The 24,217-nt window shown below is 44.8% G+C and overlaps 1 long non-coding RNA gene across 1 annotated transcript in view; it reads left to right on the top strand.

Annotated features, from left to right (window-relative positions):
* The window catches only part of LOC128327822 (uncharacterized), a 37,826-nt gene extending 13,884 nt beyond the window's left edge, over positions 1-23,942 (top strand). The window contains exons 2-3 of the long non-coding RNA XR_008308807.1: positions 21,859-22,015; positions 23,852-23,942. This is a non-coding gene — a long non-coding RNA (uncharacterized LOC128327822). The remainder of the gene's footprint in view (positions 1-21,858; positions 22,016-23,851) is intronic.
* Positions 23,943-24,217: the final 275 nt, after the last annotated feature.

Below are 24,217 nucleotides of genomic sequence, written 5' to 3'. Positions count from 1 at the left end.
GAGGCTACTATGCTATGTAATAGGCAAAACCTGTACCCTAGAGTCTAAAAGCCTTTTTGTAACAAAAGAAGAAAACCCTGTGCTTCATATTAGAGTGATTCCTACATAATGGTTTGGAACCCAGCAGTTGGTTACAGGTGTCTTCCAGGTTACCTGCTAGGGTACTGGTGCAGGCAATTAGGCAAAGAATTCAAGGCCAGGGGGCTAAAAGAATGAGAGGACGCTGGAGGGGACCTGCAATTATCAAAGACATCGTCTGAGAAGGGACATTTTAATTTCTTTGTGACTCCATTTTCTCCTGTGGGGAAATTTAGAGCATTGCACTTGGGGACAGCATCATGGTAGGGGTAAAACCTAGCCCTGTACCTAGGAGAAAGAAGCCTTATCCACACAATATTTTCAACACACATAGCGCAGGACATTTTCTATATGTACCCTGCTTTTGAGGGGGGCTGTACTTTTAAAACAAATGCATGTACAGTCATTCACAGAAAAACACATACAGGTGTAGAGGCAGGTGTAAATGTCTGGACAGGGCTCTTGTCTCCACTGAGACAAGTAATATACTTGTCTCCTTGTAATGTACAGGATGACTCTTTATCCATCATAATTATGGACTTAGCTAGTACCAAATACAAATGGAAGAGTTTGTTTGTTTTGTTACACATTTATATAACGCTCTTCCTCCAAGGAGCCCAGAGCAGTGTACATAGTTAAGTTTCTCCTCACAACAACCCTGTGGGGATTATGGGAGTTGTAAGCCAACATCTGCAGGAGGGTTGAGCAGCTCTGCCTTAAACCATTGAACTATTTGAAATAACTTCCTAAATTCTAACTTTAAAAAAGACTGCTCAGGTATTATGGAACTTCCCACAGGAAAGCCAGCACAGCTGTTGGCAGATGATGGGGTCAAAGCTCCACACACACACACCCGCCTCAACCATATCTTTGTTGGCCTCCTGGAAAGGAGGTAGGCAGGAAGGAGGACCACACAGGATACTTGTTGCGGTTGGAGTTAGCTTGGCACCTCCATGAGAGATGCATCGGAACAGCCTTTTTCCAGGAGGAAGACCAATGAAAATCCGGAAAAACCAGCATCCACTCACGTATCAATATGCTGATGAACTGTTGACATAACAAGCTCTCAATGACTGTGGAAAGAGGGACCAAGGCCAGCAGAGGAACTGGGGGATGGAACCACCCAGAAAGCCCTATATTTTGTTGCCCAAAATAAACACAGTTGAGCAACAAAAAACAAAACAACAACAACAACAAAACACCCCTGTGAAGTAGGTTAGGCTGAGAGAGAAGTGACTGGCCCAGAGTCACCCAGCAAGTATCACTTGGGTCTCCCCGGTCCTAGTCCAGCACTTTAACCACTACATGAGATGCCATTATAGCAAAATAAAAAGCTTGTGATTCCAATATACTAATCAACCAAGTCAAATTATGGTGACCAACAGTTGCATCACTGCTTTTCCTTAGGAGAACGGGGCTGCCAATCTATCAGGTCTGAAGCAGTTTTGAATGGTTAGTACTAAAAAGTAAAAACCAAAAGGGAATTGCTTGGACCTTTGCTTCTGGAGTTTCTTCATTTCTCTCCTTGAATGGGGGCACTTATTACTGATGTTGCCTTTTTGTCACGCTCACATTGGAATCTGTTGCAGAGCGTGTTCTGTCTGTGTGGATTACAGAGCACCAGCGAAAGGTTTTTAGGATAACTTGGGAGACAAAGGTACTCAGGGATCAGTACTGAACTTGCTGACTCATACACAAAGGAACAGGAAGAAGAATAGAAACTCCTAGCTAGCCCAGCAAGTACAGAGGAAACTATAGTGCCCCCTTCAGCTTCGAAGTAGATTACATGCAAACTATACAACAAGCTAGGCTGCAGCTGTTGCATATCACAACAGAATCATGGAGTCCACAATCTTCCGTCCCTCTTCCCATCTCACACACTGATTCCCTCCTCTTTCCTGATTTTCACCAAGTTATAGTTTGCCATGAGTTCCAAATTGACAAACGATTAGTAGTGCTCATGGAGGAATAGCTGCCATTCCACTGCTTGCCACCATGAGGATTCACACCACTGCTAATACATGGCATGGATCTCCCTGACAACATCCAGTTTAACTGCTGCCACCAAGTCGACTTTCATGCTCTAGGCTGAGTCTACAACAGCCTTTCAAACGTCTGTTGCAAAAACAAACTTTGGCAAAGTGGTAAGGCTTGTAGGTGTGGGGTGGAGAAACAGAAGCTACGAATTTTCTATAAACAAATTTTTTTACTTTTGCAATTAGTTCAATCAAAAGTTGCTTCACAAATTTAGTATGTATAAAACAAAATCATCAGTCAAAAGAACATAGGGAACAAATAAAATGGGCAAAACCACATTCACTAACCTGACTCTCACTGAGCCCTAACTTAGAGTCCTTGATAACTCAGGCCTTTAGCAACTCAGGCTTGTTCCTTCTCTTGTCCTGGTCACAGTACAGGCCTGGGGTTCAATCCAGCCTGGTTCTTCTATGATTTCAGCTCTTGCTACAGCCACAGCACTTAGTCTTTTAGTCTGTGCTAGCAATTCTTCAGCTTTGACTGGCCTAATCTTCTCCACTTGGTCTGGACTCGGTTTCTTCAGCTCTCCAACATTTACTTCTTGTCCTTCTGACTCTGATTCACCAACCAACTCAAGCTCTTGTAACTGCAGATTCTGACTTCCACTCCAACTCCAACTCTCACTGGTATCTTCAGAGAGACTCTCCTTTTCTCTCTCTCTTCCAAAACTGCACTCAATCAATCAGTATTTATTATGCTCAGCCATGGGCCATTGCATATTTATTCCTGAGCCATTTTTGGAAGGGCGGTATATAAAGCAAATAAATAAATAAATAAATAAATAAAAACAAAATACTGTAATATCAAGTAAATACAGATTTTAAAAGTGCCTTGAAAAAGGCAACAAGTCTTTAAACCCATAAAATCAACTTTCTTGGTTGCTTAAAATAAAAGAGGCTTGTAACTTCCTAGCTGCCACAGCAAATAAGGTGACAGAATATGTTACATGTGGATAATTATCATGCAATAATTCCTCAACTGCCTCATAATATGATATATCATGGAACTGTTGAAAGATAGATACTAGAAATTTCCTCAATGGTTCTGTATACAGAGGACAGAACAACAAATAATGGACAATATCTTCAGTCTGGTCACAACCATAAATACATGTCCATTCAGCCAGTGAAATACCCATATATCTCCCTTCCAATTTGGCAGAAGGCATCACCTGAAATCGAAGTTCTGAGAAAGCTCTGCGTATCTGAGAATAAGTTAGAGTAAGAAAATAGGATACCTCAGAATGGTTCCTTTTTATTCTGGGGAACCAGACTGAGAAACATGAGCAGTTGATTATTGCCCTATCCTCTGTGGTGTCCTGCTCAAAACCAAAATTCCTCAGGGTCACCCTGGACATTGGCCAAGAAATCATCCATCCTCATATTGTATTTTCTTAGCAGAGCCTCACAATCCTGTGCCCAACGTCCCTACTGTAACTGTTCGAGCCAACAAATCTTTGCGATGCTTGTATCTCCCATTTCATTTAATCTATGCCAACAGCAAAGGAAACATTAATCAATTCTAGCAGCAATGGAGGGTCGCCCTGTCTCTGCCCTAAAATGGGCCACTGGAGTACCAGGAGGAAGTACTAGTAACCCAAACCTGGCTAGAACTGGAGCCCACCAGTCTACATCCAGTGTAAATACCTCAGGAGGTAGCATATCTTCCCGGGAGCTTTCCCTGAACCGAAGGGTGTAATTAAATGCTTCTTTATACAGTTTTTGGTCTTTAAACCAATGTCCTCAGACTGAAACTTTAGCACCATTATGCCATGAGAGCATGTGTAGCTTCAATTTCTAAGATCTCCATCTCTTCCCAGACCAGCGTTATTCCAGCAATACATCCCAAATCCTGTAGGATGGCCTTCCCCCCTACAAATGAGCCTGCTTTGTCCTTTATTGTCTAGTTGAACAAGGCAAGAATGAAAGATTCTTTGGGATCAGGCTCCCTGGAAGCTCTCAAGGAAGAATGAGTATATTGGTGGACCCTTGCTCCCTACTACTGACTTGGTCATGAAGTTTAAAAGTGGGCTTTCCAGCCAGGAGAGCCTCATCTACCTTATCCCTTTTCACTGCAATCTCACTTGTCTCTATTTGTCCATAGTTATTTCAGAACTATCCCAGACCTATCCCAGATCCGTCAAAGCTTGCAGAGACTGGGACTTCAATGCCCCTAGGACTAACAAATGTAGGGCAGATTGCTGCCTCCACAGGCCTAACATAAAACTGTTCAGAATAAAGAGGAGTATCTCTGTCTATATTTGGTAGTTCCCAGTCTAATGTCTCATAATGAAAAGACTGATCTTTGTGGCCAACTTGGTCTTAAGTTCAGAATCAGAATCATTTTAGAATCAGAGGTCCTTAGTTTATTTAGTCCTCTCCCTATTAGGAATATTCAGGAGAAGCAATTTTCAAAATGCCTTGTTCAATCAAGGAACAAATAGCTGATACCGTTGCTTGAACCCCCATTAGAACCCTCTTTACTTGGGAGACCTCTTCAAGTAGTGTTTATACTGTCTGTCTTGAACAAGTACAGTTTTCCCAAAGCTGATAAGGGAGGAGGTGTCAAGTCTTTCTTCTGATGAGAAGGCTTTGGAGTTGATACATTAAAATCAGGTGGTGAAGTAAGGGGACCTAAATTATCTTGTTGCCTTTGAGAGGTAATATCAGGTAGCCTGAGGAACTGAGGGTTGTCAAACAATGTTACTATAGAGACAATGTTACTACAGAGGTCCTGAACGGCTTGGGTCCGAGATATCTTAGAAGGCGCCTTCTTTTATATGATCCCCACCTCACGCTAAGGTCATCTGAGGAGGTCTGTCTCCAGTTACCACCGGTTCGTTTGGTGGCGACTCAGAGGCGGGCCTTCTTTGTAGCTGCTCCTGGGCTGTGGAATGCACTCCCAGCAGAAATTTGCAATCTTAATTCCTTGCTGACCTTCAAGAGAGCCCTTAAAACCCATCTGTTTGCCCTGGCCTTTCAGGGTTTTTAATTAGTTTTAATTGTTTAAATGTTAACCTGGTTTTCAGGGTTTTAATTGTTCTGATAGTTTAATTGTTTTTAAAGATGTTTTTAAATTGGTGTTCATATTTATATTTCTGTTTTAATTTTATTGGTTTTAATGGTTTCTGTTTTTAATTGTAAACCGCCCTGAGCCATTTCGGAAGGGCGGTATAAAAATAGAATAAATAAATAAATAAATACATAAATCAGGCCTTGTGAAAGTCCCAGCATCTGCAGTAGCTACAATCTGTTTCATCTCTGGACTACAAAGGTCCCCCACCCATACTGCATCAGAATCAGTCACACTATCATGTGTAGTAGGAAAAAGTAATCTTCTATAGTTTCCTGCTTGAGAGAAATAGGCAACTGTACAGAAAAACGCAAGGAACATTGTCTTCTACTAGGTGACAATGTATTTGGTTATAGAAAACCTTTACAAGTCTCCCAATTGCCAATACTACTTGCTCACTGTGTCCTTTCTTCCCATGAAGCCTCCTCTCTTCATAGCTCATAATCTCAGGCCCACAGACCACCACAGGCCAAGAGCCCTTTGGCTCTCACCTTTGGCAATCTCAGCCAAGTTATACCTGCAAGTGAGTGAGGCAGAAACAAAATTGCAGGGTCAGGCCAGCTGGGGCAGCTTTGGTTCTCTCTCCTCTCCCTTCCCCCAGTGCCCAAAACTGCACTCTGACTTTCTCCAGGACTCCCTCTATATGTGACACCTTCAAGGACTCTCCCTGCTGACTCTCTGAACAACCCTTCTATATATACAAAACTTTCATTAACAGTCCAATCAGTGTAACACACAGTGCCCTCCATTTTTTCAAAAAATCTCTTCCCTCCAAAACCAAATTGTCAAACTGACATTCTAAATGTGAAACTAAAATGCAGCAGGCATGAACTCTTGACCCTGCCAGCATTATTTGCAACATAGGGATTTTGCAAACATCTGATAATCACAACCTATTTACAATAATGGTGAGGTTTTAGGAATATTAATGCAATAATAACACAATTTATTTACAAAGACTTATTTACAAAAACCCAAGAGGTCTAGGCCTCATTCCTCCACAGTGCTATTCTCCAATCCATGGCCTACAAACCCAATTCAAATCATGGTTTCAATTAGTAGTTTGCTAGTGCAGACAACTCAGGGAACAAACACACAGGAGAAGAAATGAGTGCATGCGAATACAGTAGAGGTGCACACAGTTTAACTGCTATTACTACTACTACAACAAATATTTATATATGACTTTTTAACATAAGTTCTCAATTTGGTTTCTATTAAAATAAATAAATAAGAAGGCTCGCTTCCCTGTCCCCAGAGGGCTTATAATTAGAAACACACATATAAGGTAGGTACCAGCCACAGCCACAGGAGGGATGCAGTACTGGAGCGGGATAGGGACAGTTGCTCTGCCTTTGCTAAGTATAAGAAAATTGCCACTTTAAAAGGTACCTCTTTGCTCAGTTAGCAGGGAGTGGGAGTGGGTATCTCCTTTTACTGGGAAATACAGAATCTATAGACGAAACTGGAAGTTATAATTAATATTGAACAAGGAGCCAAACTTACCCCTGCTAACTGGGCAAAGAGGCACCTTTTTAGATGGTGATTCTCTTTATTTAGCAGGGGGAGAGTAACTGGCCCTATCCACCCCAGCACAGTACCTTCAGTGACTGTTGCTGGTGTCTTACTCTATCTTATGTTTCCTTTTAGATTGTGAGCCCTTTGGGGACAGGGATCAATCTTATTTATTTGTTATTTCTCTGTGTAAACCACCCTGAGCCATTTTTGGAGGGGTGGTATAGAAATCGAACAAATAAATAAATAAATAAACAAACTTAGTGATGGGCAACTCTCATCTCAGTTTGTCTCAAACTGGCTCAAAATAACCCAAATTATTTGTATGTTTGTTTAACATGTGAACTGCCCTAAGCCATTTTTTCAGGGCGGTATATAAATCAAACAAATAAGATATTTGTAGACCGCCCAAAACGCAAGTCTCTGGGCGGTTTACAACCAAACAATAGAAATAACAAATAAAAAGATTAAAACATTACAACTATCCCCCCAAAGGAAAATAGATCAGTTTATCCAATCCCATTCAAGTCCAATTGAAACTCGTCTCACTAGTTGTGATCTGATTCTTTCTCCATTACCCCTGTGTAAGCCTTCAGTTCAAACCCCTCCACCCTCATGTACTTAGGAACTTTCAAAAAGACCTCTCTCCTACCTGCTTACCTTGTTGCTGCTGCTGTAGTGGTAGTAGTAGAGGAAAAGGAGAGTGGGAACAGTGCTAAGCAGCATCTAAGCCCAAGTAATACTGGGAAATGTTAGTTTCCCAGGGCTGCTGCTGCCTACAGTGGCCTTGGGGAAATCACCTCTGTAGCAATGTTTCAAGTACTGGGCAGAGGGAGAAAGGCCTCACTCACTCTCTACCAGAGGTAAGCCGGAGGGCGGAGAGCAGCTAGGTAAGCCGGAGGGTGGGAAAAGGGACAAGGATTTAGAGGCTCATGGGTGGATGCAAAGGAGCAAGGATGGAAATGGACTTTCCTGTGGCTCAAATTAAAATCTGAGCCAGAAAAGAACTACGGAATTTTAATCTATAGTTGAGTTGCCAACGTTTGTATTACAAGCCAAAGGATATTTACTTCAGTGACATCTCAAACAAAAATGAATGAAATAATGGATGTTCACTGTCTAACATAGTTATTGTATGCATTAAAAAATAAAGCAACTGGGGTATTAAAGTAAGTGGGAAGGAAGTAAATTATGTTTTGCACATGACATAGCTTTGTGTGAAACAAAAGCTGTAAAACATAAAATGTTGGAGCTTTTTGGTTTGGGGTTTTTTGGTTGTTTTTTTGTTTTGTTTTGTTTTTTTGTTTGTTTTTTGCTTTTTAAATTAAATTCACTTTTTTGGCCACAATACTAATTTGGATAATAAGGGGCAGTAAAACCCCGACATAAAATAAATATTTTGCCATTTTGCACAATGTATTCTGGTTTTGCTAGACACTGGAGAGGCACTGAAGTCCTCAACAACATTAAAGTCCAGTCTTCAATCACTGAAGCCCTTATTCAACTTCTTCTGCAGCTTCTGAGATTTCAGCAGGCATTGCTCTCACACTCCCAAGCAAACCTTTCCTTCACAGCTATAAAGACTATAATTTATTTATTTATTAAAGAACATGTCAGGGATTGAATCTGGGATTTTCTGCATGCAAAGCAGGTGCTCTGGTACTGAGCTATAGTTCCTCCCAACTCAAAATTACACAGCCTCTGGCTGTGTAACCTCCGGCTTCAGTCTGGAAAGGATGTGCGAACAGGTTCAAAGTTGAACCAGTTCGGTTTGCCGGCTCAGTGTTGGACCAAACACAGACACACACACCCCCGGTTTGGCTCGACATCGGACCCCACCCCCCGCCATTCAGGGGGGGTTGCAATTTTTAAAATTTTGTTTTTACTTATCCCCTCTGTGGCAGCCATTTTAGAGGCCACCACCGATGTGCAGTGGGCCTCTGCGTGGCCACTGTGATGGCAGAAAGACCCAGAAAAGGGCCAAAGACCGCCCAAACTGGGCAATTTAAAGCATAACGGAGGCCAGTGAGGGGAGGGGGAACCTCCATGGACCCTCCCGCAGCCTTGGAGAAGCCCCCCGGAGGGTTAAGTACTAGATAGATAGACAGATAGATATTCATGAACCACCACCCCCAGCCAAACCAAACTGGGGGTGGGGGGTTAAAGGGGGCAAAACCAAACCGCCCTGGTCCGGTTCAAGGCCAGTCCGTACTCTAACTGAACTGGGCCAGCTGGTTTTGTGCACACCCCTAGCCTCCGGGTTGCCTGTCACCCTCTGCCTTCAGTCTTTTATTATTGCTTCCTCCTCCTCCAATCCTTGCCTGTATTCTGCAGGCCAGATAAGTCTTGCAAGCTTTGTAAATTGCCCTGGTGAAAAGCAGATCTTTAGCCACACCCGTTCCAGGCTGTCCATTCCACCAAGAGGTGGCCCTTCCATGAGGGGAGGGGAGGTAGTTATCTCAGGCAGTGGATTATTAGGGCACCAGGAGGGCAACAACATGTCCCCCCATCTCCACTGGAATTCTTCAGGATCAATCTGACCCTTGCAAGCTCTCTCCTTACACTCCTTGAAAGGCAGCATGAGGAGAGAAGAGACAACTGCTGGCAACCTTACTTCCTCCCCACGCACTGTGACACTTTCAAAGCATACAGGGGTAGGTTGGGGGCAGACCAGTGTTCGGGCACCTTGCCTCAGGGACCTCGGGGTGCCCCGGATTCAACCTCCACACCAGGTTCATACAAGGTTGAAGCATCCTTCACATGGACTGACACCCACATTTCCATCCCTAGGACTGCCAGCTTTCGATTTCAAACAGACTTTGGGCAGTGTGGGGCAGACAGAGCCAGGACACAACTCCATAGATCAGGTGGGAAAACCTGAAGGAATCTGATGGTTCTGGCATAAAGACATGGCAGAACTTGGCAGGGATAAAGGTTAAAGTTCCTCTAATCTTGCCCACCACTGTGGTCCCAATTTGGATTGCATCCCTGTGTGTGCTGTTTATAGCAATAAAAGCAAGCACACCAAAGCCAATGACAAGACTGAAGTCACATCAAGTTTGACCCAAAGATCCATGCATAGCTACCATGGTACACAGGAATATAGGAAGCTGCTGCCATATACAGACCCATTGGTCCATCTAGCTCAATACTGTCTGCACTGACTGGCAGCGGCTCTCCAAGGTTTCAGGCAGGGGCGTTGCAAGGTTCCCAGCAGCCGAAGGACAAAGTTTAGCCAGGGGGCCTCCATCCACTGCGTGAAGTGTGCACGTGCCCCAGAGCCCCAAGCCACTCCCCCCTTTCTGATGTCAGATGCAATACCCGCCAAGCCTTCCCCTCCCTGTCTCTTGAACTCACCATTCAGCGAGTCTTTTAGGAGGGTGGCTGCAGCAGCACTGGCTCAATGGCACGGATCGGAGCCAGGCATGGGGCCACCATCCTCTGTTTGGGGGCAGCAGCAGATCAAGGCCAGGCATCCATTCCTCCGACGGCTCCTGCATAGCGGGCAGGCGAGGGGGCAGAGCAGCGGTGAAGGGCTGGGAGGAGGAAGCACGGGGGGGGGGGGGGACACCGTGGAGCCCAGCAGCACGCGGCGGCAGCCTCGTGGGCCCCCTGACACTTCGGGCCGGGGGATATTTGTCCCATCTTGTCCAAAGGATGTTCCACCCATGGTTTCAGGCAGGAGTCTCTCCCAGCCCTACTCAGAGATGCCAGGCAGTGAACCTGGGACCTTCAGTAAGCAGAGCAGATGCTCTACCACTGAACTACAGCCACATCCCCCCCTGTGGTCACTGTCTAACATCTTCACAGGATTTTGTCTGCAGATATTTTCCTATCTGATTACATTTTATCGAGGGTGCTTTCTTCTCCTTCTAGGCAGCCAGAGGCGGATCCAGGGTGGGGCAGCCAGGGCATGTGCCCTGGGTGGCACAGAAGGGGGGCGCCACCCACACCAGTGCCATTGACTGCTTCGGTGTGCGGCGCCTGCCACCACTACTGCCAGGCGTGTTCCACCGACCGCTGCCGCCATGGGCAGGCAGACACTGCTTGCCACCTCTGGGCATCCTGCACTGCTGCTCACAATCACCACCCTCAGGGGTGGGCCAGGCGCCCCGCGCTGCGGAGCTATGGCCAAATGCAGCCCTTAGTTCAGTTGTGAAAGGAACGCTGTGTGCGTGCATGCGTTTCGCTGCCGAGCTCCCATTGGCCGGCAGTCGCAGAGGCGGAGGGAGCACCGGCCCTGATTGACTGCCTAATAATGCACGAGGTCTGCTGCTGGTTTGACTTTCCCCAGCGCGGGCGTCACACGCGTGTGCTCTCAATTTTGGCACCGAGTAGCAGCACAGCACTAGAAAGGAGCCCTCCAAGATACTCAGGAAGATGGTGGTGGCCAGATGAATGAACGCTAAAGCCAGCGAAGAGCGCACTATTTTGACCCCTTTTATCCTCCATAAAGAGAGAGCGAGTTTTTTTAAAAAACTTGGGACTTTTTTTCACCACCCTCCCCCCACCTTCCTTTGGCATCAACACGCGTCTCCACCCTCGTCAGTTTTGTCTGGATTATGGTTTTTGCCACTTTCTAATCTTCCTGGTTGCCTCTTGGGCTGTGGCGGGCAGGAGAGGTTTATGGGGTTTCATGGCAGGCGGGAGGGGGGTGGAGGGAGAGTGGGTCAGGCGCCAGAAGTGGGAGTTCTGTCAGGGGCAAAACACGAGGAAAGAGCGGAGATCTCTGTGGTGGAGGAGGGGAGGGGGCTGTCGCACTGCTGGGTTAGCCAGAGATGCGCCCTTCCTAATAGCCTCCTGATTGGGAAAACAGAAGGGGTCCCCCTATGATGGTTCAAGACCCCACCTCCTGTGCGGTTGGTGCAAAGTGCTTGCGCTGTTTCAGAGGCAGGGTGTGTAATGCTTGAGGGGGGGGTCCACCGGCAACAAGAGGAGCAAGTGGTGCTTCCAGGCTGCGGAGTGCCACTTCCTGGGTACCTCTTTTGCTATTGGGCTTTTTACACATGGAATTGGGGATGGGAGGAATTCATAAGATCTGGGAAGGTGGGGGGTGGAGAGGGAAGGCTGGCAATCTCTTCCCCCTCCCCACACCTCTCTCTCTTGGCAGCCAGCTCAGCAAAGGCGAGACCTAGGGGGAAATGGCCGCTCGGGCGAGGGGCGCGGAGAAGGAGGGCCTGGCATGCTGAACTTGGCAATGATGACACTCAGCAGAGAGAGGCAGAGAGGCTTTGCTGGCTTCTCGCAGCGGCTGCCGCTCTCCCCTTTGCCCCGATCCAGCCCTCCTACCCGCTCTCGAGCTGTACATCAGGCAGGATGGAGCTCGGCTCCTTCTCCAGACCCCATAGTTTATTTCCAATAATAAAGCTGGGAGGGGTCATCCTTCTGCAGTGCCACTCCTCCTAAGGACACCTACTTGGGAGTAAGTCCCCTGTAGCTAAATGGGATTTAAACCTCTGTAGGGAATGGTTGGGATCCCGCTATTTGGGGGCTCTGGACTAGATCTTCTACTTTTGCAAAGTAGCTGGTCTGGGGTTGCGGAGGGAGAGTTAGGAATGGCAGCACACTGGCTTGTTACAACTTTTGTTTTGGGGAGGTGTGTGGGGTGCCTTTCACAAGCTTTCCCTTTGGAACTGGCGGCGGTCTTGGGATCGGGGTTGGGTAAATGTGGAGAATGAGGCTCTCAAGATGGAGCTTTGAGCCTCCAGGACTTTGGAGTTTCTGTTTATTGCTCAATTTAACTCAGCTTGCATAACCAAGGGAAGAAAAAAAGAGGATTGCATTGAACCACGTGTCATTTCTGTTGCGACTGTGTGTGTGAGTGTGCTCTCTTAATGTTTTAAAGGAGGGGTTCAGATCTGAGTCCCTGGTCCCAGTCCATTGAGGCTGGAGATGATGGGAGTTATAGTCTAGCAACATCTGGAGACCCATGTTTCAGACCTCTTGTATTATGGACTTCCTAACTAATTAACTATAACTAAATTCTCTGGTCATCTGCTGCGTCTTCTGCAGCATTTTATAAGTAATAAAATTGGTTGTTTTAATTTGATTTTGGTGCATTTTACTGTCCTGCTTTCATTCTGTAAACTGCCTTGTGATAAGTTTTATGGGAGGCTATTTATAAATAGGTTCCCATTTGCAAATAAATACATTTTCCTCCCAAAGGAAAACTCTGCAGCTAGAAAACCAGTTCTACTGGTCTTACTTCTACCCCTGCCTGGAGAGGCATCATTAAGTTTTGGCATTTGACCATTGCATCTGGGAATTATGGGAGTTGTAGTCCAACTTCTGGGAACCCAAGTTTGAGAACCCTGTTTTACAGAGAGGGCAAAACACTTGCTGGGGGTAAAAGAGGATTCAGACTCCAAGTGAGGCTCCCGGGGGTTTGGGTAATGAGAGTCAATTCTAGGTCTCTCGACCAGTCTTTCCCAGTATCTTTCATCAAAAGGCCCACTTACATTAAATATATTTAAAAATATGGACACACTGGCCCTGTAACACATACTTCTTTTTTTTTTTTTTTTTGTGGGGTTAAAGCTGCCGTGTGAAATTTATTTATTTTAGCTTCTTTCCTCCTTCCCATCTCTGACAACTTTTAATAAGTCCTTAAAGACTAGTTGTTGTTTTTAAATTGTTCTAAGGTTTAAAAAATAATAATTCTGGTCTGTTTTGTGTTATTGTAAACCGCCCAGAGACGGAAGTTTGGATAGGGGGGCGCAATTTCAGTGCTTGCCCTAGATGCTATTTTCCCTAGATACGCCTCTGTAAGTGGCACTACTTGAAGCAGGAAAACACCTTATTTAGCAGCACCCTTGCAAATATTTGGATGTTTTCAGGGTCGACACTGCAAGTTGACCACTGATTGACTCCGCTACTTCTCATCATGTCCTCATTATAAAGTTTCAAACTGTAGCTAAGCTGACTGTATGGCAGCCATGACAAAAATCCCCTCAGTTTCATGTTGTATTTTCCCCCCTTTTCTTTAAATGTCAAAGGGTTTTTCTTCTTTGAACCACAGACAGATCAGAACCTCTTGGTATAAGTTACCATGGCAAACCACTTGCCGTTATGCTACTGAATTAGATAACGGATTCAGCACCGTCCATATCTCTTAAAAGGAACGGACAATTGTCTGCTTTGAGTCATTTACTGGCTGGCCACAGAAGACAACCCTGATAGGCAAGAAAAGATAAAGCAGCATTATCCTTCTTGAAAGCAGCCTTTCTTCATATTCATGGGGAGGGCTGGGGTATAAATGACACAGTATTACTCCCCCTATTTTTAAACAGGGGTGACCTGTGGCCATTCTGTGTGGCACAAAATGGGGCCCAAAAGAAAGCAGAACAGAGTAGCTTCTGATGGTAAATATTTGCAGCAATACTGTGACTTATTTTAAGCACACACACACTTGGCAAAACGAGGGTGACTCTATGCTTTCCTGGGATCTACCCTCAGTAGAGAGATTGTTCTTATCCCAAATCTAGGAGCACGCCGCTCCTTCAAGGTAGGCTTCCACCAGCTGAAAACTGACCTAAACCCATTGACCAGGCTTGGACACGAGTTCAGCAACCTAGAAATGTCTGACTTGGGACCTACAGGCACTGTACAGCCAGAGACTACACAACCCAGCTCTAGACGACAAGATATTATTCTGAAAAAAACTCAACAGTAGCAAATGGCCTTACGAGGCACATGGGGAAGAGTTTTGCAAGTAACCCTCCAGAACCTAAATCAGACTGAAGCCACTTCTAAGTATATGAACTTTATTAACGAACAAGGCATACAGAATAAGGAACTGGGGGAAAGTAGGGTGAAACTGGAAGTAAAGAAAGGCACACAGGAATTTAAAAGAAAATACACAAAAAATTACTGACTAGCACTGAATTTTACTTTAGTAGGCAGGTCCTTGGCTGAGAGAGCGTTAATCTCTACAGCTTCTCCCGTGGGACACTCATTTGCAGATGAAACAGGGTGTACACAGGCCAGGCCTTTGTCCTCGAGCTTTAAGACAGCTGACTTATATTGAGTGCATATTTTTGTGGCTGGGAACTAGGGATAGATTGGGGATTCTGTTGGTGTACCATCCACCCCGCTGCCCAACCAACTTCCTAACTGAGCTGACAGAGCTGGTCGTGGAGTTGGTGTTGGAGTCTCCTAGACTTTTAGTGCTGGAGGACTTTGGAGCTGGCTTGTCTGGTGTGGCTCAGGAGTTCATAGCAGCCATGACAACTATGGGCCTATCCCAATTAGTTTCTGAACCAAATCATGTTGCCAGCCACACTCGATTTGGTCTTTTGTTCGGATGGTGTTCCATGGTGAGGGATCCAGTGGTTTCCCCATTGTCATGGATGGACCACTACCTCGTTAAGGTTGGTCTCTCAGCTGCAATTCACCCCTGCAGGTGTGGTGGACCTATTAGGATGGTCCATCCAAAAAGGCCGCTGGACCCAGTGGGATTTCAAAAGGACTTGGAGGATTTTGACATTGGTGTGGTCAGTGATTCTGTCAATGCCCTGGTGGGAATCTGGAACATGGAACTCATCAGGGTAGTAGATATGATTGTTCCTAAGCATCCCTTCTGACCTGCTTAAAAATGGCCCCTTGGTATACTGAGGAGCTGCGGGGGCTGAAGCGGTTGGGTAGGCAACTAGAGCGCAAGTGGAGGAGAACTCTGTTCGAATCTGACAGGATACAGCATGTGACCCATTTGAAGACTTATGCAGTCACGGTACGTGTGGCAAAAAAGAGTTTTTGGTCTGTCCACATTGCGACTGCAGGTTCGCTCTCAGCAGAGCTATCCCGAGTTGTGAGGAGTTTGATTTCTGCTCCTTTTACCTCAGATTCAGTCCCCGGGGTCATTCTGCTGTGATGCTTTTATTGGGTTTTTTTGCGAACAAGATCTCCTGTATTCGGGCCCACTTGGACGCCACCATTTTTGCAGGGTCTATGGAGGAGGTGTCCAGAGATCCCTTTTGCAGTATTAGATTGGATCGGTTTCAATCTGTGACTCCTGAGAATGTGGACAAGCTGCTTGGGGCAGTGCAGCCTACCATCTGTTCTCTGGATCCTTGCCCGATTTGGCTGCTTCTATCTAGCAGGCAGATTGTTGGAGATGGCCTAGCTAATATCATAAATGCATTGCTGAGGGAGGGTAGGGTGCCCCCTTGTTTGAAGGAGGCATTGGTTAGACCACTCCTAAAGAAGCCTTTTCTGGATCCCTTAACAATTGACAGTTACAGGCCAATCTCCAATCTCCCTTGGTTGGGCAAGATGATTGAGAGGGTGGTGGCCGACCAGCTCCAGGCAGTCTTGGAGGAAAATAATTATCTAGACCCATTTTCAAACTGACTTTAGAGCTGACTATGGGGTTGAGACAGCCTTGGTTGGCCTGATGGATGACCTTTACCAGGGAATTGACAGAGGGAGTGTGACTCTGCTGTTTCTTCTGGATCTCTTGACGGCGTTCGATACCAACCATGGTATTTGCTGCTGGGTGTTATCAGTATGCTGATGACACCCAAATCTACTTCTCCTTTTCATCTTCAGGAAATGGCACTCATTCTCTAAGTGCCTGCCTACAGGCAGTAATGAGCTGGATGAGGGAGAACAAATTGAAGCTGAATCCAAGCAAGATGGAGGTGCTCATTGTGGGGGCGCAGAATCTGAGGGGTGAGTTAGATTTTCCTGTGCTGGATGGGGTTGCACTCCCCCAGAAGGAGCAGGTGTGCAGCTTGGGAGTACAGCTGGACCCAGGCCTCACCCTAGTATCTCAGGTGGAGGCCATGGCCTGGAATGCTTTCTATCAGCTTTGGATGATTCGACAGCTGTGCCCATTCCTTGAAGAGGATGACCTCAAAACAGTGGTGCATCAGCTGGTAACCTCCCGGCTCGACTACTGCAATGCGCTCTACGTGGGGCTGCCTTTTTACATAGTCTGGAAACTTCAGTTAAGTCAGAATGCGGCAGCTAGATTGGTCTCTGGGGCAACCCGGAGAGACCATATTATTCCTGTTTTGAAACAGTTACACTGGCTGCCGATATGTTTCTGGAAAATATACAAAGTGCTGCTGGTTATTACCTTCAAATCCCTGAACGGCTTAGGTCCAAGTTATCTAAGAGAGCGCCTTCTTCTACATGATCCCCACTGCACGTTAAGGTCATCTGAGGAGGTCCGTCTCCAGTTGCCACCGGTTCGTCTGGTGGCGACACAGAGTCAGGCCTTCTCTGTAGCTGCTCCTGGGCTGTGGAATGCGCTCCCGGCAGAAATTCGTAATTTGAGATCATTACTGTCCTTCAGGAGACCTATCTGTTTGGCCTGGCCTTCCAGGGTTTTTAAATGATTGACAAACTTTTAAATTGTTTTAAATTGCTGCCCTGATTTCCAGGGTTTTTTCGCGGTTTGAATTGTTTAATTGGTTTTATTCTGTTCTTATAGTTTGATTTTAACTTGTTTTAATTGTTTTTATTGTGCTGTAAACCGCCTTGAGCCATTTTGGAACGGCGGTATATAAACCTAATTAATTAATTAAGCAAGCAAGCAAGCCATGCGGGAACAGGAGCCCAGGTGACTGTGAGTCTCACACCAATCTGTAGTTAGGAACATAGGGACATGGGAAGCTGCCATATACTGAGTCAAACCATTGGTCCATCTAGCTCAGTATTGTCTACCCAGACTGGCAGGAGCTTCTCCAAGGTTGCAGGCAGGAATCTCTCTCAGCCCTATCTTGGAGAAGCCAGGGAGGGAACTTGGAACCTAGATGCTCTTCCCAGAGTGGCTCCATCCCCTGAGGGGCATATCTTGCAGTGCTCACACATCTAGTCTCCTATTCATGTGTAAACAGGGTGGACTCTGCTTAGCTAAGGGGACAAGTCATGCTTGCTACAACAAGACCAGCTCTCCTCCTGCGCATGTGCGCAGAAGCCTTAAATCGGCCCATCTGCCTCATTTGGAGGAAGGCAGGGCTGAGTTAGGGAGCCTTTTGCCCTCCCTCCTCCCCTCTCTCCTCCCCCTCTCCTCCTGCAGTCACAGTCAGTGAGTAGCCATTAGCCGCAGCAGCGAGTTCTCTCTAGGCTTTCATTTAGCAGCAGCACGCCTGTCGCCACTCACCAGCGCGCTGCCCGCCCCAGCCAGCCCTGGTCCCTGCCCCAGAGAGCAGCCATTTCTTTCATAGTTTGGGAAGCGGGAGAGCTCTTGCCGCCATTTTGTTTCAAAACAAAACAAAACAAGCCCTGCCCCTAGGTGGCCATGCCCCCGCCCCCTCAGAGTCCCTGTCCTGTTTTCTGCTAACACAGTGTTGGCAACCCTAATAGATGAAGTTCCAAAGGCCATTGCGAATGGGGTTGATGGGAGTTGTAGTCCAACAACATCTGGGGAACCAAGGTTGGGAAGTCCTGCCGTAAAGTACAACAGCACAACAGCAGTATGTAAATGAGAGCTGTCTTTGTGCACACATTATAGCAGTGGCAAACAGAATCCATGCAAGGACCGTTAGTCACAACGCCTGCCCCACCCACCCCCAAGGCTACTCTCTGGGGAGGGGAAAGGCTGCCCCCACCATTTTTAATTAAGAGGCAGGATCACAGTAGGGGGTGAATGACAGTGGGAGCAACAACATAACTTTCCCTCTTCAGTGGGCTTAAGTGCATTCAGATGCTGAGCTGGAAGTAGTGAGCTGTGTAGCAGTTCTTTTGTGAGTGCTTGATGGCTCATGGATGGATGATACTTTGAGAGACAGCAGTCATTAGGAACGTTGCAAGTGTCATGTGCCATGGCAGCTCAAGGCCTAGTCTGTGCGCCTGAATTCCCCTCCCCACCCCGCCCCACTTGTGTAATCCCCTTCTCCATCATTAAAAAACAAACAAACAAACCACTGGGGGCAGAGGAGCTTCTTCTTCTCATCTTGCTAGTACCTCAGTGATCTGCTGCCTGAGGCATCCACCTCACTTCAGGGAAGGGCTGCCCCAGACAGTCATGTGTCTCCCACCTCATGGCAGAGGAGCATAAGGACGTGTAAGCTGACTTCTTCTTCCCCTCCCCTGAAGATGCATGAAGCAGTGAAAGAAACTGCAGGCAGTTTCTAGCAGAGGGAGGAGACTAAGAAACAATTTTAAGAGCCCAGAAGATGCACAAACTAGCAAGGCAGCTGAGACATCTCAGACTGCAGGGCTTCTGCTCTCTGGGAATTCTGCTCTCTCCTATTGACTTTTAGAAATGTTCATTTATTACCACTTCATCAACCTGTATGTGTGTGTAAATGTACCAAATATTATGAAGACACCATAAGTCTGCGGTGACTCTCTTTCCACAGGAAACTAGATTCCAAGGTGTACTACACACCTCTGGAACCTCCCACCACTTGGAGAATTGCGGTAGTTGAGGCAGCATAACAAAAGATTGTGGCCATGCTCTGCAAAGGGTGACCATTTTTTCTAGGTAGTGTTTTTCTGCATAGCAACTTCAGTCAAGCTGAGAATTTGTCTGAAAATACAAATACTATTAATGAACACAGAGAGCTTGATTCATCCTCCACGTTTGAGTCATACAAACAACATCATTTTATGTTCACTGTTTGACATCAAGTGCATGCTCTCTAAAAAAACATCAAGGCAGACAATTTCCTTTCTGAAACCACTGATAAGATGTAAATTTTAAAAGTATTTTCAATGCAGAGCTGATGACAGCATCTAGAAAGTTCAGGTAACTATTCAGGTAACCCAGTGATGTTGAAGAAGGGCTTTTTGAGCTGGGCCCCTGGACACAAAGTCACTCATAATCAGATCCCCCCTCACACACTCTTATTCCAGTGTTAAGAAAATCAGTGGGAGACTGAATTAAGAATTATGGAAATCCATAAGCAGTGAAGAGCTGCAGAAAGTCTTCTTTGCACAGGGTGCAATCTCTAAAGGTGAAATAGGACCTGTTTTCATGGCCAGTTATTTTGTGGGTACTCACTTCAAAGTCTGGTTGTCCTACATGTAGGGATGTGCAAAACGTTTCGGATACAAAACTGTCATGGCTTCCTTCCTCACCGTCTTTAAGAAACAGCTAAAGACCCGTCTCTTTAGGGAGGTATTTTAATATTTTATCTGCATTGTATATCTGGTGGGTTTTAAATTTTTAATGTGTAATTTTAAATCTGGTTTTAACCAATACTTGTTTTTAGTTAATTCATATTGATTCCATTAGTTTTGTATTGTGTTTATATCACATCTGTTTTTACTGATTTTGTGAGCCATCCCGAGCTGTAGTGTAGTGGAGGGGTGGAGTATAAATATTTTATGTAAGTAAGAAAGTACAGAAATTCATTACTTTTAGTACAGAGCACAAACATCCTTGAGTATAAGAAAGAGTCTGAGCTCACAGAGGTTCTCTCATAGGAACATAGGAAGCTGCCATATAATGAGTCAGACTATTGGTCTATCTAGCTCAGTATTGTCTTCATAGACTGGCAGCGGCTTCTCAAAGGTTGCAGGCAGGAATCTCTCTCAGTCCTATCTCAGAGAAGCCAGGGAGGGAACCTGAAACCTTCTGCTCTTCCCAGAGCAGCTCCATCCCTGAAGGGGAATATCTTACAGTGCTCACACTTCTAGTCTCCCATTCATTTGCAACCAGGGCAGACCCTGCTTAGCTAAGGGGACAAGTCATGCTTTCTACCACAAGATCAGCTCTCCTCACCGATAATCAAGACTGACCTAGTCACATAGATGCAAACTAGGCAACTGCTGGCGGGTGCGGGGGCGGGGGGGGGGCAGAATTCCTGAATCACCTTCCTCAGCTCTGCAAATGTCGGAGAGAAAATCCCTGCCAGCACTATTGGAGGAGGCTCACAGAGGCAGCTCAGGAGGACTCCTTGGGTGGGCGATATTAATAATAATAATAATAATAATAAGAAGAAGAAGAAGAAGAAGAAGAAGAAGAAGAAGAATGGCAACTTGAAGAAAGAAACAGAGGGTTTAATACTGGCTGCACAAGAACAGGCACTAAGAACAAATGCAATAAGAGCAAAAGTTGAAAAATCAACAACAAACAGCAAGTGCCGCCTTTGTAAAGAAGCAGATGAAACCGTGGACCACCTAATCAGCTGTTGTAAAAAGATCGCACAGACTGACTACAAACAAAGGCATGACAAGGTATCCAGGATGATACACTGGAACATCTGCAAAAAATACAAGCTACCTGTAGCCAAAGATTGGTGGGACCATAAAATTGAAAAAGTTGCAGAAAATGAAGATGTAAAAATATTATGGGACATCAACTACAAACAGACAAACATCTGCCACACAATACACCAGATATCACTGTAGTTGAGAAGAAAGAAAAACAAGTCAAAATAATCGACATAGCAATACCAGGGGATAGCAGAATCGAAGAAAAAAAAAATAGGAAAAAATCACCAAATACAAAGATCTACAAATTGAAATTGAAAGGCTGTGGCAGAAAAAGACCAAAATAATCCCAGTGGTAACTGGCGCCCTGGGTGCAGTTCCAAAAGACTTCCATTCGCTCCTCAGACTCCATCACAGTTTTTAGAAAGCTTGTTAAATCTTGGCTTTTTATCCAGGCTTTTACATGATTGTTTTTATTGCTGCTTCTATGTGTTTTTACTTGTGTATAGTTTTTATGCTTGTATTTTATAGGTTTTAAATTTGGTTTGTTTTTATATTTTTAGCTTAAATATTTTTATTGTCATTTTATGGTATGTTTTTTAACTTTTGTAAACCGCCTTGAGATTGTTTTTAATGAAAGGCGGTATATAAATTCAACAATAAACAAACAAACAAATAAATAAATAAATACTATCTGATCTGTTCTTATTTACTGTGCTATTTTTATGTTGCTCAGCACAAAATAAGACACAAAGTGGGGAAGCAACATAACCGTGGGCCAGCTCTGCCTATAATTTCAGCATAGCAAGGGATCCAGTTTGACCAGGAACATCTGAATTCAAATCCCCATTCAGCCATGAAAGTCACTGGGTGACCCTCGGCCAGCCGTTTATCTCTCGACCTAATCTACTTCACAGGGTTGTTGGGAGGATAAACATAATCATGTACATTGCTCTGGGCTTCTTGGAGGAAAAGCAAGATATAAATAAATACATTCCATTAAACTTAACCTAATAGTTAATCTGGCTATGGTTCTGTACTACTTCACAGGAACGCAAGAACTAGGGCTTGGGAGATTTGTATTCAGAGACACGGAAGAGCTCTTCAAGCTGTGTCCCAGTGCCTGGAACTGGTAGCAAAGCCCCGAGACATATCAAGACATCATTCAAATTGCACAAAGGTCTGTTTGACAAGTTCATCCAGCCAGGTAATATGGTTACAGCCCCCAGTGCCTGATACTTGTTAATTATATGCTGCCTCCGTTCCATTGGAGACTAGGCAACTGCAGAATAGTTAGGAGATGAATTTATGGTTAAGAGAAAGGGGCCTTGAGAACTCTACACCTAGACAGCAGACTAATCAGACATACAGCAAATGTGGTCATCAGCTTTACAGTGGTCAGCTGTATTCTCATATTATCCATTTTTATATTTATCAAAATATGCATATATATAATACCAATAAATATATGCACATTTTATGCAAAGTGGACTCTCTCTCTCTCTCTCTCTCTCTCTCTCTCTCTCTCTCTCTCTCTCTTGGTGAAAGGAATCCTCTATTTCCACTTGGATATAGAGTTTTTTCACTATCTGGACCTGGCAACCCTAGTTCGCAGACTGAGAGAGTATCAAACTCAAGTGGGCCATACCGCATGGCTGGCTGGCTGACAGTAACAGGTTTGGAAAAGTCCAATCATGCACCTCTGAACCCAGGTAGTGAAGGAATGCTGCAGATAAAATGGCACAGACATTGTCTCTTCACCCACTTCTGAAGAGGTTGGGCAGGCACTGTTCTCAGTAGTGGAAAGAGGCCAGAAACAATGGGTAACTATCTAGGTTTCTTCCAGGAGACCTCAGGAAATCAGGGAGGAGGCTGCAAGCCTGCTATAACAAATATTATCAACTTATTGCATCTTCATCATAATATTGCCACAGTAGCAAGCACAGACATAGGAAACTAGTTGTGGTACTAGACAAGGCTGTCCTCTATCTGCCTTGCTCTTTAATTTATCTCTTCAACCTCTAGCTATTGCTATTAGGTAAGACCAAACGATTTTTGGTATTTAGATGAGTGGTGAGGAAATCAAACTCGCTTTGTATGCAGACGATGCCTTGCTTTTGGGGGTCTAATGCTATAACATCTCTGCCTCCCTTGACTATCTTAATTACTAAGTCTGGGAGCTTAACAGGTTATACGGTGAACTATCAGAAATCTGTGGCCCTACCAAGTTGTATCCACTAAGGATCCTATATTGAATATGAGGGGTTTTCAATGAGCAGATAGTCATTTTAAGTACCTGGGAGTGTTGATTTCTAAAGAAATCAAGCAAATGGTTCCTATCAATTTAAATCCCTTCATTAAGCAAACTGAGATGGATCTTAATTATTTGGGAAAGCTCCAAATTAGGTTTTGGGGGAAGATTAATATCCTTAAACCTTATATTGCACGTAAATTTATATGTTTATTACATGGGCTGCCTTTGTATATTCCTCCTTGTTATTTTAGAAAAGTGGATGTTTTATTTAGATCCTTTTTATGGAGTGAAAACAAGCAATCTAGAATTTCTTATAAAAATTGCAATTACCTTTGAAGAAAGGTGGTTTTAATTTGCCAGATTTTCAGATATATCACAATTCTGTCCTTATTTCCAAGCTTTGTACTGGAGAAAGCCTAATGAAATGTGTGAAGCTCCATCATGGGCATAAACTAAGGTCCAACAATTGGCTCCTCTTTTTGGTATCTTTCAATACTAGATTTTGTTTTTCTAAGTATTAGGGGATTTGGTCTGAGTTTTTGGAATTATTTGCATTGTAAGTGTAATGTATGTATGTACTTAATAAAAGTTTTTAAAAGAACACATAGGAAACTAGGCAGCTGTCTTATACTGAGTCAGACCATTAGTCCATCCAGCTCAGTATTGTCTACACAGATGGCCAGCGGCTTATTTATGCCTAGGAATACATTTAAAAGTTCCTTAATCCTGTGAATTAAAGTTTTCCAAGTCACTTGGTAACCCTATTTGCTGTTTTGCTTGCTTCTGAAGGTTTGCTGGATTGGAAAACATAAGTAGTCAACCACATTAAAGACCGCTTGGCAGCCCAGAATATATCATTTATCAGGAAGCAGACAGTCAGGTATGTGAATGAGTATCAGGTGTGTGTGAGCTCAGCACAAAGATGCCAAACAGTTTTGAATAAGTATGGTACATGCTACTTTCATTAACAAAGGAGCTTGAGGAGAGGCTGGGTTTTCTGTTTAGGTTTTGGTTTTTTGCAGGTATCTCACAAACAGATATGATTATCGGCCACAAAACTGAAATCTGAGCATGCTTACTCGGTAGTCTGGTTTAAATCTAGCACACTTTCCCTCAAAGGCTAGGCAGAGAAATCTAAACAGTATGCTGTTGGGA

The sequence above is a fragment of the Hemicordylus capensis genome, chromosome 5, assembly GCF_027244095.1.
Source record: "Hemicordylus capensis ecotype Gifberg chromosome 5, rHemCap1.1.pri, whole genome shotgun sequence".
Classification (NCBI taxonomy): Eukaryota; Metazoa; Chordata; class Lepidosauria; order Squamata; family Cordylidae; genus Hemicordylus; species Hemicordylus capensis.
This window is presented reverse-complemented; position numbering and strand designations above follow the sequence as displayed.